Below are 13,575 nucleotides of genomic sequence, written 5' to 3'. Positions count from 1 at the left end.
ATGTAACAAGGACACATGCTCCACCATGTTCATAGCAGCCTTATTTATAATAGCCAGAACCTGGAAAATTACAGCTTTTTAATGTTTATATTCATTTCCTAACATTTTCTAGCCCATTCTTCCCTGGACTTCTTAGATCTCTAGATACACACTGATAAATCTCTAAAATATGATAAACATTTAGAAATATATATGTGTGTTAGTCTATGCTGGGGCTTAGGATGCTTCCATACTTTGAGTTCCTTATGTAATGAATTGCCACTTAGTAGGTAAACTATCTATGGTGGTTTGAATATGCTTGGCCCATGGGAAGTGGCCCTATTAGGAGGTGTGGTCTTATTGGAGCAGGTGCAGCCTTGTTAGAGGAAGTATATCACTGTGGAGGTGGGGCTTTAAGGTTTCATAAATATGCTCAAGTCTTGTCAGTATGATCCAGACCTTCCTTCTGCCTGCCTGTAGGAGACAGTCTCCTGTTGGCTGCCTTTGAATCAAGGTGTAAAACCATCAGCTCCTCTAACACCATGTCTGTTTGTATGATGATATGCTTCCTGCAATAAGGATAATGGACTAAACCTCTGAAAATGTACGGCAGCCCCAATGAAATATTTTCCACTATAGGAGTTGCCTTGGTCATGTGTCTCTTCCCAGCAATAAAACTCTAAGACACTATCCAAAAATTAATTTTTAGGAGTACACTTTCATAACATACACTTGTGTCTCAGAGAGTCACAGCAGATGAGCCTTAGTCAGTGAGAGAGTATACTGATCATAGCAGAGTAACAAGCCATTGATCTGTAGCTCATGTCCTTTGTTTGTTTGTACATGATACCTACCCACATTGTGGAATATTATTCCATGACCTTCTTCTGATTTTGAGGGATATCCCAGTAGCAAATCACTATTTTCCCATTTTTAATTTGCCTCAAACTTTTAGGGTCAGTATCATTCAAAATGCTATTATGCTTCTTAGTGAATGTAGAGATGGAGAAGGAACATTGCTTATGAAGTAGCTGCAGGGGCAGCTAGAAATACATATGGTGCACTGTGAGAGAGCTACACCATTTCCCCTGCTAGACTTCTTAGTCTGGTTGTGTAAGTAGATTCCACTTTATTACTTCCTGACAGCTCTCTACAGTACTGAAACTTGGATCCTGTCCTACTAAACCTTCCCATATCCTTAAAACCACAGACTTTTATTATCAATTAACCTTCTCTTTATCTTTGATTTTTTTCATGCTCATTGTAAACATATACATTATCCATTTCATGCTTTTGATTATTTATTTCCTTCACGGAGAGAAAGGCTGCTAATTTCAAGAGAGAAGAGGCCGTTCATTTCTGTTAATTATGACAATCTTTGCATCTAGTTCATAAGCTTATTGATAAGTGATTGGGCTGCAAGAAGAGTTGGGGAAATATATTCCAGACAACATGTTTGCTCTGTCTTGAACATGGTTCAAATTAAGCTAGGTTGCAAAGCCCAGAATCTAGAAGATAAGTAGGACCAACCAAGATTCTGGCAAAACTGAGATGCTGTGCCAAAACAATATGTAAGAAAATAGGTCCAGGATTCCTTTTTAGGTCATAAGGCAAAATGGTCCCCAAAATTCAGCATTAACTGAAAGAGGAATAGAGGACTTAGGAAAAGAGAAGAAAACTTAGAGGTAGAACATCATTCAGATAATAAAGTAGATATGGAACACTGAAAATATGATATTGTGGACATCTTTCAGAAACTCCCTTGGCTTTGGCTTCTGCAATATGTATCCTGTCCTGACAAAGTACAGCAAACCAGTGATTGCTGCTGATAGCTGCCATTTTGATTTCTACACTGACATAGTGTCAGTGGAGCCCAGCAGAGAGCAGAAGTTCCACCTATATCTGCTAACAATAAGACAGAATAAGGTGGTTTGAGACAGTGCTGTATGGCACTCCATTTCCATGCTTCTGCCAAATTGTGATGTCAGCAAGACCCAGTATGAAATAGAATTTCTTCCTTCTCCTGATAACTATAAGGGGATAGTGGTAGTGTACATGGATCCCGTGGCCCACTGTCATCAGTGATCATTGCTAAATGAACAACAACAAAAAAAGAAAGAAAGAAAGAAAGACAGAAAGAAAGAAAGTAAAGAACATGACTGTTCCTAGGTATGGTGGGGAGAATGTTTATCTTGGACGAGTGGGAGAGCAGAGGCAGACACATCTGGGAGAGTCCAAAGTGGTCATTACCCTGAAGCATGGGGGTCGGGGGGGGGTGAGGAAAAGAGAAGGGAGAGAGAGGAGCCTAGTGCAGCAGCCAGGATGCCAAAGATACAAAAAAGGTGGCTAACCAAAATGGTCTGGATTATATATGGAAGAGCCTGGGGGATGGGAAGGTAAGTAGCCCCTGCACTGGAAAGTTGAGGGTAGGGGCATGGTATGCTGGGAGTACATGGAAGCCAAGTCCGCTTTGATATGTTAAATAGGAGGCTCAGGAGTCATCCTGGGTTTGAAACAATTACAAGGGCAATTTCTGCCTGCACACAATGGCAGTGCAGAAGAGTCAGAAAATATGAGGTGACACTGACACATACAGATGAATGTCAGCAGGGCTGAGCAGAAAACAACATCAACTCAGCAGCAAGGATAAAGAATATGATGGTGCAAAGCAGTGCTAGTTCATGTGGTCTTGTCTTGTATTGTAAGATGTTTCTGAAGAGTTTGAAGCTGAAAGGTTTTGAATTAAAAATGAATTGAAAAAGCACAACCATAGCAAAGGCACAGCCATGTGCAAGTGGATTGAGAGAACAGGAAAAACCTTAAGATATCAACATTGTACGGTAACAGAAAGCTAAAATGTTATGAGCATGATATGCCAGAAACATAAACTCACAAGTTTGTGTGTTTCTACACTGTCAGGATTTAATGATAACAATAAATTCACAAAGGTGAGCAGTTCTAATAATTTTTTTCATATAATCTGCCTACCTTAGTAGTGTGACCAATGTAAAATAAAAGTTCTTATATTTTAATTTGTTTATTTCATAGATATGAGTGCTCTATCTGTATGTACATCTGCATGCCCAAAGAGGGCATCAAATCCAGTTACAGATGGTTGTGAGCCACCATGTGGTTGCTAGGAATTTAACTCAGGACCTCTGGGAGCCAATGCTCTAAACCATGGAGACATCTCCCCAGTCCCCAAGTTTTTATTCCAATCTTAAATACTAATACTAACCCTCAAATAACACATCACATATAATATGGGTTAAAGTATGAATATAAGTTAAAGAGGCTGCATCAGAGTTCAAGAGGTTTCACAAGTGGGCAGCAGAACTGTCTGCATTGCTAAGATAATGAACCAGATAGATGCTGGGAGGGAGCAGCTGAAGCCTAGTCTGAGAGCAAAACTGCAAACTTCAGCTTCAAAGTCAAATGTGGTCTGAAGCAGAAAACTAGACAAGAGCAGGAAATTGTGGGCCATGTTCAAGCAGGGGAATAAGTGGACAGTCAGGCAGTTCAACAGGCAGTGTCAAAAGTAGGGGGCAAAGCCAAGAAGAATCTCCAGGCAGAGCCAGGAAGACCCACCCAGTCCTTGATATACACAGTGGGTAGCAGGTGATAGGTTGGTGTGTGTCCATGTTATTGCGGTATTACGTACCATCACTTTATGAGGTCCACATGAAGGAATTACAATTCCTTAGTCAGGCATATATTATAAGTTCTTGGCCTTCATTTCCCTGATATAACAGCTATGTGCCCTTGTGGTCTTAATTCTTCACTATAAACTTTAAGGGTGGCTCCCTTTCTATTCCCAGGCACAAGTCATTTTCCAATATATTCTGGATCAGTGGTTGTCTGACCAGAGATACAATTTCTGGGTCCACCCAGAGTCTGTAGTTATCATTCTCCCTCAAAATAGAGTCAAAAATTGCTTGTAAAATAGAGTTCCCTTGAGTACTCCCTTAGAGTAGGACACAGCTTGATCTCAACAATGCAGATACTAAAATATCACATTGAATTACATCATACAGAAATAGATGTCCCTCTACTATGTGTTAAAAATTTAGGGGCACTAGCTATAGCTTAGTGGTAAAACCTTTACCAAGCTTGCACAAGGTCTTAGGTTCCGTAACCAGCACTACTGAAAAAATAATTTAATACATGCATATATGTAATGATCAAATTGGAATAGTTAGCTTTTCTGTTTCTTTTTACATTGGAATTATTCAACAAAGTTGCACCTCTTTCATCAAGGCCATAGCTCCTAATAGGGTCACTCCCTATGTGCCATGCATTCAAACACATGAGTCTATGGGGGCCATTCCTATTCAAACCACCACAGTACTTGCAGACAGTCACATTCTTGCTGTGGCCTCTCACACTGCTCCCTCTGTATGGGAACAGGAAACAGTGCTCTCCTGTTACCTTCTCATTAAGACTTTAATCTTATCATATTAAAAGGTCTAACTTTAGAACTCACTCAACATTTATTACTTCTGTAATAATTTTATCACCAAATAGCATTTCAACATATCAACTTCAATAATAACACACACTAACCATTTCTTTAAATATAAATGCTATAAACAAATTGATGGAAAGAGCCAGAAGAACTGATTTCAATGTGCTGTGTATGAGAAACACATTTGATAATATAATGGATAAGGTAGGGAGAAGGTAATCATGTAAAAACATATAGCATGAATGTTTTAACCAAAACAAAGCAAGTGGCTTGGTTAATACATGGTGAAAAAATCTCACTGTAAAAGTTACTAGAGGTAAGGAAGGAACAGCCCGTTAATGAGGTATTAGGAACATGTACACATAAGCACAAAGGACAGAACCTCAAGTACATGAATAAAATAGACAGAACTGAAAGGAAAAATGAATAATTCATAAACATCATGGGCAAATTTCCTGCAGTATCATTCTTAACAACTGGACTTATTAGTTGAAAAAAAGAGCAACAATCATATAGAAGAAGTTAACACTATAGATCAAAGGTATGCAATTGAAATTTATAGGATACTTACCCAGGACATAAGAGTGCTTAGAATATTCACCAAGGTAAACTGTATGTTGGATCATAAAGTTCCTACAATTTAAAAGAATTACAATCATATTGTGTTCCCTCCTCAACACCTCACCACACAATATCAATAGGGCTTCAGCATAAAAGCACTTGTCAGGTCAGGTTATAACACATGCCTCAGATCTCTTGAGTTTGAGGCCAGCTTTATCTACAGAGTAAATTCCAGGGACAGTAAGAACTACACAGTGAAACCCTGTCTTCAAAACCCCAGATAGATAGATAGATAGATAGATAGATAGATAGATAGATAGATAGATAGATAGATAGATAGATAGATAGGCAGGCAGGCAGGCAGGCAGGCAGGCAGACAGACAGACAGACAGACAGACAGACAGACAGACAGACAGACAGACAGACAGACAGACAGACAGACAGATGCCACACAGTCAAAGGTGCCTTCAACCAAGTTTGATGACTTTCAACCCCCAGACTCACCTGGTAAAGACAACAACCAACTTCCACCTCAGACCTCCACTCTCATGCCCTGGCATGTGAACATACATACATTCATACACCAGCACACACATGCACATGTGTGCGTGCATGCACACACACACACACACACACACAAATACCACATTGTGAATAAATCTAAATGAAATAAAAAAATTTGAAGTATTGAATTATAAATGAGAGGACTAACTACAAGACACATTTTATTTTAAAGACAACCTAAAGAGGAGGGAACAAGCAATTATACCAAGAGTGAAGCCTTTTCCACCACTTCCTAGACAAAAAAGTCTAGCTAAATACACATACAATTCTCACTAAAAGAATAACTATCACAGTTACGACTATTCAATATACTGTATCTGCCTTACAGACAAAAAAAAGTGTGTACACATAAAATATTAAAAAGCAAGAAAACCTACAATCTGAACGGATAATGCAAGCATTAAAATCACTCTCCAATATGACACAAATAATGGAATTTGGACAGAGAATTTAAAAAAAAACCCTGCAATTCTTGATTTCTGAGATGCAGGGTGTTCTTTTTTATGTACAATGTAAGAATAAGATTGTGCTCTAGTCCTCTTTAGATTTGTTTCTGATTTATTCACATAACATAATCGTTAGTTCCATCTAAGTTCTCAGAAATAACCAGGCCTTCATATTTTGTGCATTTTAAAGCCAATTAGTACTCCACTGTGAACATTTTTGTAAGTATTCATTAATAAACACTTATGTTTTCTCTTGGCTAAAACAGCAGAGGTCGTGGAGACCTAAGAGTGCTGAATAATAGTGCATTCTCCCTCATAATAAGATGCCATCTTGGACTTTGCCTCCAGTGGCCATGGCAACCAGAGCAGAACAATAAATGGTAGAGCTACATCTACGATAATGGCAATGGTGCTTCTGACACTCTCTAGCTATGAAAGTTCCCAGCTATTGTTCCTCTGCTCCTTCCCTCAGCTGCAAGTGATTTTAGGAGATATTAGACTTTGTAGAGATCAAAAGGTTAATTAAAACAGGGACATAGTGATGTAGCTTCCATGACATCACCATGCACAATGGGGATGGTCGCTTCTATGATTACACTGTTTTGGAGTCACCCATGTTCCTGTAAGTAACCCTTACACTCTGCAAACAAGTCCAGTAAACTCATGGGTCTTACCAAATTTGACTTTGGTGAAATTGTACTTTCATGTATCACTGGTGCTAATCTGGGGTAAAGAGGCATTTGTTTATAACTCTTCCAGAAAAGTTAATACAAGAATCGAGGGAGAGATAGAATGAAGTTGATTGATTCGATTCTCTTACACTTGGGAACAAGAAGCTCTGGGGTACTATTGCTTAGTAAGGCCACTAAGGAAAACTACTAAAAAAAAAGAATAGAATTTTGAATGGTTTCATCAAAGAAATAATAGATGGGTGATGAGATATATTTATCATGATTTATGATGTACATATGTACATATGTATTAAAACAACACATGGCATCCAATAGAGTTGTTTTGTTTCTTTTGTTTTTGTTTTTTGTTTTTTTTGAGACAGGGTTTCTCTGTATAGCCTAGGCTGGCCTCGAACTCAGAAATCCACCTGCCTCTGTTATCCAAGTGCTGGGATTAAAGGTGTGCACTACCACTGCATGGCTAGAGTTGTTTATTTTTGTTTTAGGTATCAGTTTTTGGTATAACTTTAGTTGAGATGGGAAGCCCCAGTCAGAAAGTAAACCAGGGGTCCTCATGAAAACACTGGTATTTTTACCCTAAGGCTAAGCCCACAGACCTCTCAAGCCTCAAATCCAATTTCAGGTTTTGATGATGAGATAATGACTCTCCCAATGAACAGGGGGTTGTTTTAGAATTTACCTTTAGTTTTGATGTAAACTCTAAAAACATTTTAAATTAATTCTTAAGTTTAGCATACAATTTAACATTTGGCAATTTTTGAAGAGCCTTTTGTATTATGAATTACCAATTTTAGGCCTTTTTTTCAGATCATCTTATATGTTAATTAAAGCAGGCCACCTATTTGTTTATTTTTTAAATTGTATTGGTCAGGTTAAGCATACAAGATGAAACAGTTCTGAGGTAGAAATATTTCCCCTCATTTTACCAAATACTTACAATGTTAGTAATTGTCCACAGAAAGCTAGCTAGTGTACCAGATGCTGGTTTTTTTTTCCAAATGTTTTCTCCCTCATATTCATATATAATTATTTTGCTTCTGAAAACTTTCTTATGGTACCTAGGAAATGCACATAAAGGGGGTTTATTAGAACGGCTTATAGGCTATAATTCAGCTAGTCCAACCATGACTGCCTCTGCACAGAAAGTCCAGGAATCTAGTAGGCATTCAGTCCACGAGACTAGACATTTCAGTGTACATCTGAATCCTGAAGAGGTAGGCTCTAATACCCCTAAAACAAGAATGATAGCAAGCAGGCATAGAGGAAAAGCTTCTTTCTTCAATGCTCTTTATTTGGCCTGCCACGAGCAGGTGTAGCCTAGATTTAGGGAGGGTCTTCTGACTTTACGTAATTTAACAAACTAAAAAATCCCCCACAGATATGCCTAGTGAGTTGGGTTTTTAGTTAATTACAGATGTAGTCAAGTTGACAATCAAGATTTGCCATCACAGAAATACTTAGAACCCCAAACAGGCCTGATGAGAGAAGAATTTATGCACGGTACATGTTATGCTGTGCTTTTTCTTCCAGGAAAAATAGATAGCATCCTAGACTTTGCCCTGGTAACCATGACAACTAGAGCAGAACAAAACAGTATTAGCCTTGTCAATTGCAATGAGCTACTGATATTCCCTAGGGAGTGTCAATAGCCTCTAACCTGGAATTCTAGATATTATCCCCGCTTCCTTAGCTGAGAATGGTCTAGGGAGTTGTCACACTATATAGAAGGTGGAATGTTAATTGAAAAGGGACTCCATGATGTAACTTCCAAGAAGTCACCATTCATGATGGGGGGGGTGCTTTGCAGTAATTCTGCTGTTTGGGGGGGTTATGTATGCTTCTGTAAGTAATACCTCATCCGTGTTCTATAAACAAGCCCAGTGCAGTCACTGATCTCACCAAGTTGGATTTTGATAAAATCATACTTTCAGTCTGTTGTTGGTGCTAGTCTAGGGCACAGAGACATTTGTTTGTGTCTCCTCAATAGGTAGTGTGAATACACATTATATTCAAATTATAGATATTAAAATGCAAAATAAAGACATGATGTTAAAACCTATAGTGGAAAATACCAACTCACTATAGCAAAGATAGAAGAATAACATCAACTACTTCATCAGTAACCCCAAAAGTTAGAAAAGTATGCAACAATATATTTTAAGTCTAGAGATGTAAATAATTGCAGCAAAGCTATCTTTTAAAATATAAACAGGTATAAGAACATTTCAAGACAAGCATAAACTATAGGACTTCATGACCACCAACTCAGCACTGAAGAAGACACTTAAAAAATATGTTGCCCAACATAGTAATCCAACAAACCTTAATATTAATAGAAGAAAAAAGGGGGGAACCAATGCAACTGACCAGAAAATAAACTCACAAAATTATTGGAATTAGAAAATATATGTAAAAAGTTACCAAATATGTAAATATTCTTGACTCACCAATGAAGAGTCAGAACAGCAAATTCTAACCATCAAGGATGAGATACCAACAAGGAAATAGAAACACTGAGTTAGTAAACAAGGTCAAATTAACTACCTGTTGTCTCCACAAAAGGGACTGCAATAGCAAAGAGACCCCCTGACACAGAGTGAAAGAATGGAAGTCTGTCATGCGAATTAAAGGCCAAAACAAGCTGCTGTAGCTATTGTGATGTCTGGTATCAATGCAAGATTTGTCAGAGGAGTACCTTTGTCAATAAAGGTACTGTATATAAATAAAAGGGATAATTAATGCATAAATAATATATAACAATTATGAATACATGTGCAGAAAACATCAAAGCTCCCATATTCATAGAACAAACACTAATACACATAAAATGTGAGAGGACCTGATATAATAAGAGTGGGTGATTATAATTTCAAAATCCCATTTCCACCTTTAGATGGGTCATCCAAACTAAAACTCAAGTAGGAAACCAGGGTTGAGAATTGTGTTCGCAGCCGTTGCACCCCAGCAGAGGTTCTAAAGCCAGTGCCACTTCTCTCCAGCCAAAGGAGAAAGGGGATAAGTAAGAAGGTGCCCATAGCATGGCTCATACAAAGAGGACTGACCATAAATCCAGCAGTGGTAAAGCACCCAGGAAACAAAAGCCACTCGCAAGAGTGCGCCCTCTACTGGAGGGGCAAAAAAACCCTCATCGTTACAGGCCTTGTACTGTGGCACTCCTGTGAAATCAGACGCCATCAGAAGTCCACTGAACAGGTTGGAGAGAACAGGCTGGAGAGATGGCTCAGTGGTTAAGAGCACTGACTGCTCTTCCAAAGGTCCTGAGTTCAATTCCCAGCAACCACATGGTGGCTCACAACCATCTGCCATGTGATCTGACACCCTCCTCTGGTGTGTCTGAAGACAGCTACATACATAAAGAAGTCCACTGAACTTCTGATTTGCAAGCTCCCCTTTGTGCCTGATTTGAGAAATTGCTCACGACTTCTCTGCGCTTCCAGAGCGCAAATTTTGGGGGGCTTTGCAGGACGCAAGTGAGGCCTATCTGGTTGGCCTCTTTGAAGATACCAACCTGTGTTCTATCCTTGCCAAATGTGTAACAATTATGCCAAAAGATATCCGGCTAGCATGCTGCATATGCGGAGAACTTGCTTAAGAGTCCACTATGAGGGAAAACATTTCATAAAAAAAAAAAAAATCCTTTTCCTCTTCTTCCTGTTATCAGTAGTTCTGAATGTTAGATATTTTTCCCAGGGGGTAACAGAATCAGGTATTGACAGTTTCTCCACGTTCATTTTTGTGTGAATTTTTAATATAAATGCAAGATATAAAGCATTAGTGCAAGCAAAAGGCTTCAGTGAACACATTTCAACAGTTCAACTTTATAACAATTATAAATAAACCTGTTAAAATTTTCTGGGCAATGCCAGCACTTGGATTTTTAAAAAATAAGTAAATTTCTTATTGTCAGTAACTAACTAATGTTTGTGGCATTTTTATTACACAGTAGATTACATCCATTCACTATACTTTTCTAATTGAATTGCCCTACATGCAAATACCTGTTTTTAATGTTGTCTATCTTCTGTGATGTTCCTGTAAGTTTGCTATTAAAATACATTAAACTATATATATGAAACCAGGGTTAAATTATATAATAGATCCAATGGTCTTAACAGAGAATATTCCATTCCTTAGAAACTCTTAGAACCATCTCTAAAGTAGATCTTACTCTAGGACAGCATATCTTAAATACAAAATGATCAAAATTTGGGTATTTTATCATATCAATTGCAGGACAAGTTAAAGAAATGACACAAGTACATAGAGATAAAACAATATACTCTTAAATGACCTTGCAGCTTATTGAAGAAATCAGAGAGTAAATTTTAAAAATTCCTAGAACCAAAGGAAAATCAAATCTAAGGCAGTTCCCAAGAAGAAAGTTTGAAGTCTGTTTCCATTTAAAAATATCAGATGGATCTCACATAAATAGTCTAATGATGAATCTTACAATCTTAGAAAAAAAAGCCTGACTACAAAGCACTAGGCACAAATCACACGGTCATCTCCATAGAAGCTGGACAAGTCCTTGACGAAGTACAACAAAGTAAGTCCCAAAGGGATATACTTTCAATATAACAATTACTTTTATTTAGAATACCTATAGCAAACACTATACAAACTTGGGAAAAACTAAAAGTGTTTCTTCTAAAATCATGAAGGAGATAAAGAAACCCACTCTTATTCAATATACTGCTCAAAATCTTTGGTACAGAAATAAGAAAACAGAAATAAATAAAAGAGATAGTAATAGGAAAGCATGATGTCAGTTATCTCTATTTGCAGAAGAATGATCCTATAACTAAGACCCTTAATAGTAGACCCAAACCACCTATCTGTAAACTCTCTCACCAAAAGCATTGAGAAAACCACTAGAGGGTGGAGAGGATTTCCATTTTCACTTGTTATTAGAATTAATATTGTGAAATGATTGTACTAGTAGTAGAAGTCTACAGATTCAAGGCAATCCACTTTAAAATACTAATGATATTCTCCACATAATTACAAAAAGCAAACATAAAATTCAGATGAAAGCACAAAATCTCTGTAAACCCTAAAAAATTTTAAGCCCAAAGAACAATATGGGAGGTATTGTAATATATAATCTTAAGGCACTGGAGACAAATGTACAAAAACTGACATATAGATCAGTGAAATGGAATCCAGGACCAATACATAAACCCATACAGCAATTGTCACCTAATCTTTGACAAAGGTGTTAAAAATATAGATTAGCAAGAAAATTTTATAACAGGTTATACTAGAAAACATAGATATCCATATGAAAAGAATAAAAATAGATCCTTATCAGCTTCTCCACACAAAAACCAATTCAAAGTGGGCTGAAGACCTTAGTATAAGACCAGGGCTGTTGAAACTGCTTTGAGAAAAGGAAATATTGGCACAACACTTATAAAATACAAACATAAGCATGAACTTTCTAAAAGGACTATAAATAGTGTGGGAAATAATCCCAAAATAGGCAAAAGAGGACTGGATGAAATTAAAATATTTCTGTAAAGCAAAAGTAATAATAAAAGAATACACAGCGTACAGAATGGACAAAAAAACTTCCCAAACTATATATCTCTGACAGTGGATTAATACTTTAAAATCTATAAAGAACTCTAAAAGTTTTGTTGCATTTTCTTGGGTTCTTTTCTTTCTGTTGGGTTGCCTTATTCAACTTTGATATGTTGGTTTTGGTTTTATCTTATTATACTTTATTTTGTTGTGTTTTGTTGTTATCTCTTTAGAAGCCTATCTTTTCCTCTACTGAGAGACAGAAAAGCAGTGACAGAGGTGAGAAGGAACTGGGAGAAATAGAGAGAAGGGAAACTGTAATAAGGATATATTGTGTAAGAAAACAATCTATTACTGTGTTTGTTCTTTTGTGATTGGGTTACCTCACTCAGGATGATATTCTCCAGATCCATCCATTTCCCTAAGAATTTCATAAATTTATTGTTTTTAATAGCTGAGTAGTACTCCATTCTGTAGATGTACTACATTTTCTGTATCCACTCCTCTGTTGAGGGACATCTGGGTTGTTTCCAGGTTCTGGCTATTATAAATAAGGCTGCTATGAACATGGTGGAGCATTTTAGGTTATACATACTAATATATATGTACATATATATATATGTATGTGTGCAAGACATGAAAATAGAAAGAAGACTTGGAGAAGGAAGGAAGACATATAAAACTGGAAGAAGTTTGGACCAAGAAAAGGCAATAGTATATGTGATATGAAAGCAGAAAGAAGGAATAGTTTTTAAGGATAAAAGGGACTAGTGAAGAAGAAAGGTAAAAAAGAGAGGGCAGTGGTAGAATGATTGAATTAGTAGAAAGTATAATGATGCACATGTGTGAAAATGTGACAATGACATATCATATGGTAACTAAAAATAATAATTTAAAATCTGAAATAAAATTACTTTAAGAAAGTGGTGATTAAGATTTCACATATTCAAATATAAAAAGGAGATGAAACACATGAACAAATAGGTAATGTATATACAGTTGGACCTCAAGAGCTATAAGGAAATCCCAGAAAGAAAAATGCTAATGGAAATGAAGAAAGGCTTCTCTAGCTCCATTAAGAGACTAGAGTCTCATTGTCCTTCCCACCTAATGGGGCAACAGTGTTCCTACTAGATACCATAGGCCAACAAATAAAAAGCTTGGGATGGGTTATTTCTTTTGGAGCTGTTGGCTAGTGAGTCACACAGACACCCCGAACATTATAAGCTGTCATTAATACTATTGGTTACCCCCCAGATCTTGACAATAAGACTTTCTTACTGAAGATGCTACATACTTGGGCCATAGAACACAATAAAATCAA

This window comes from Mastomys coucha, chromosome X (genome assembly GCF_008632895.1).
Source record: "Mastomys coucha isolate ucsf_1 chromosome X, UCSF_Mcou_1, whole genome shotgun sequence".
Classification (NCBI taxonomy): domain Eukaryota; kingdom Metazoa; phylum Chordata; class Mammalia; order Rodentia; family Muridae; genus Mastomys; species Mastomys coucha.
Note: the sequence above shows the minus strand (reverse complement) of the source record.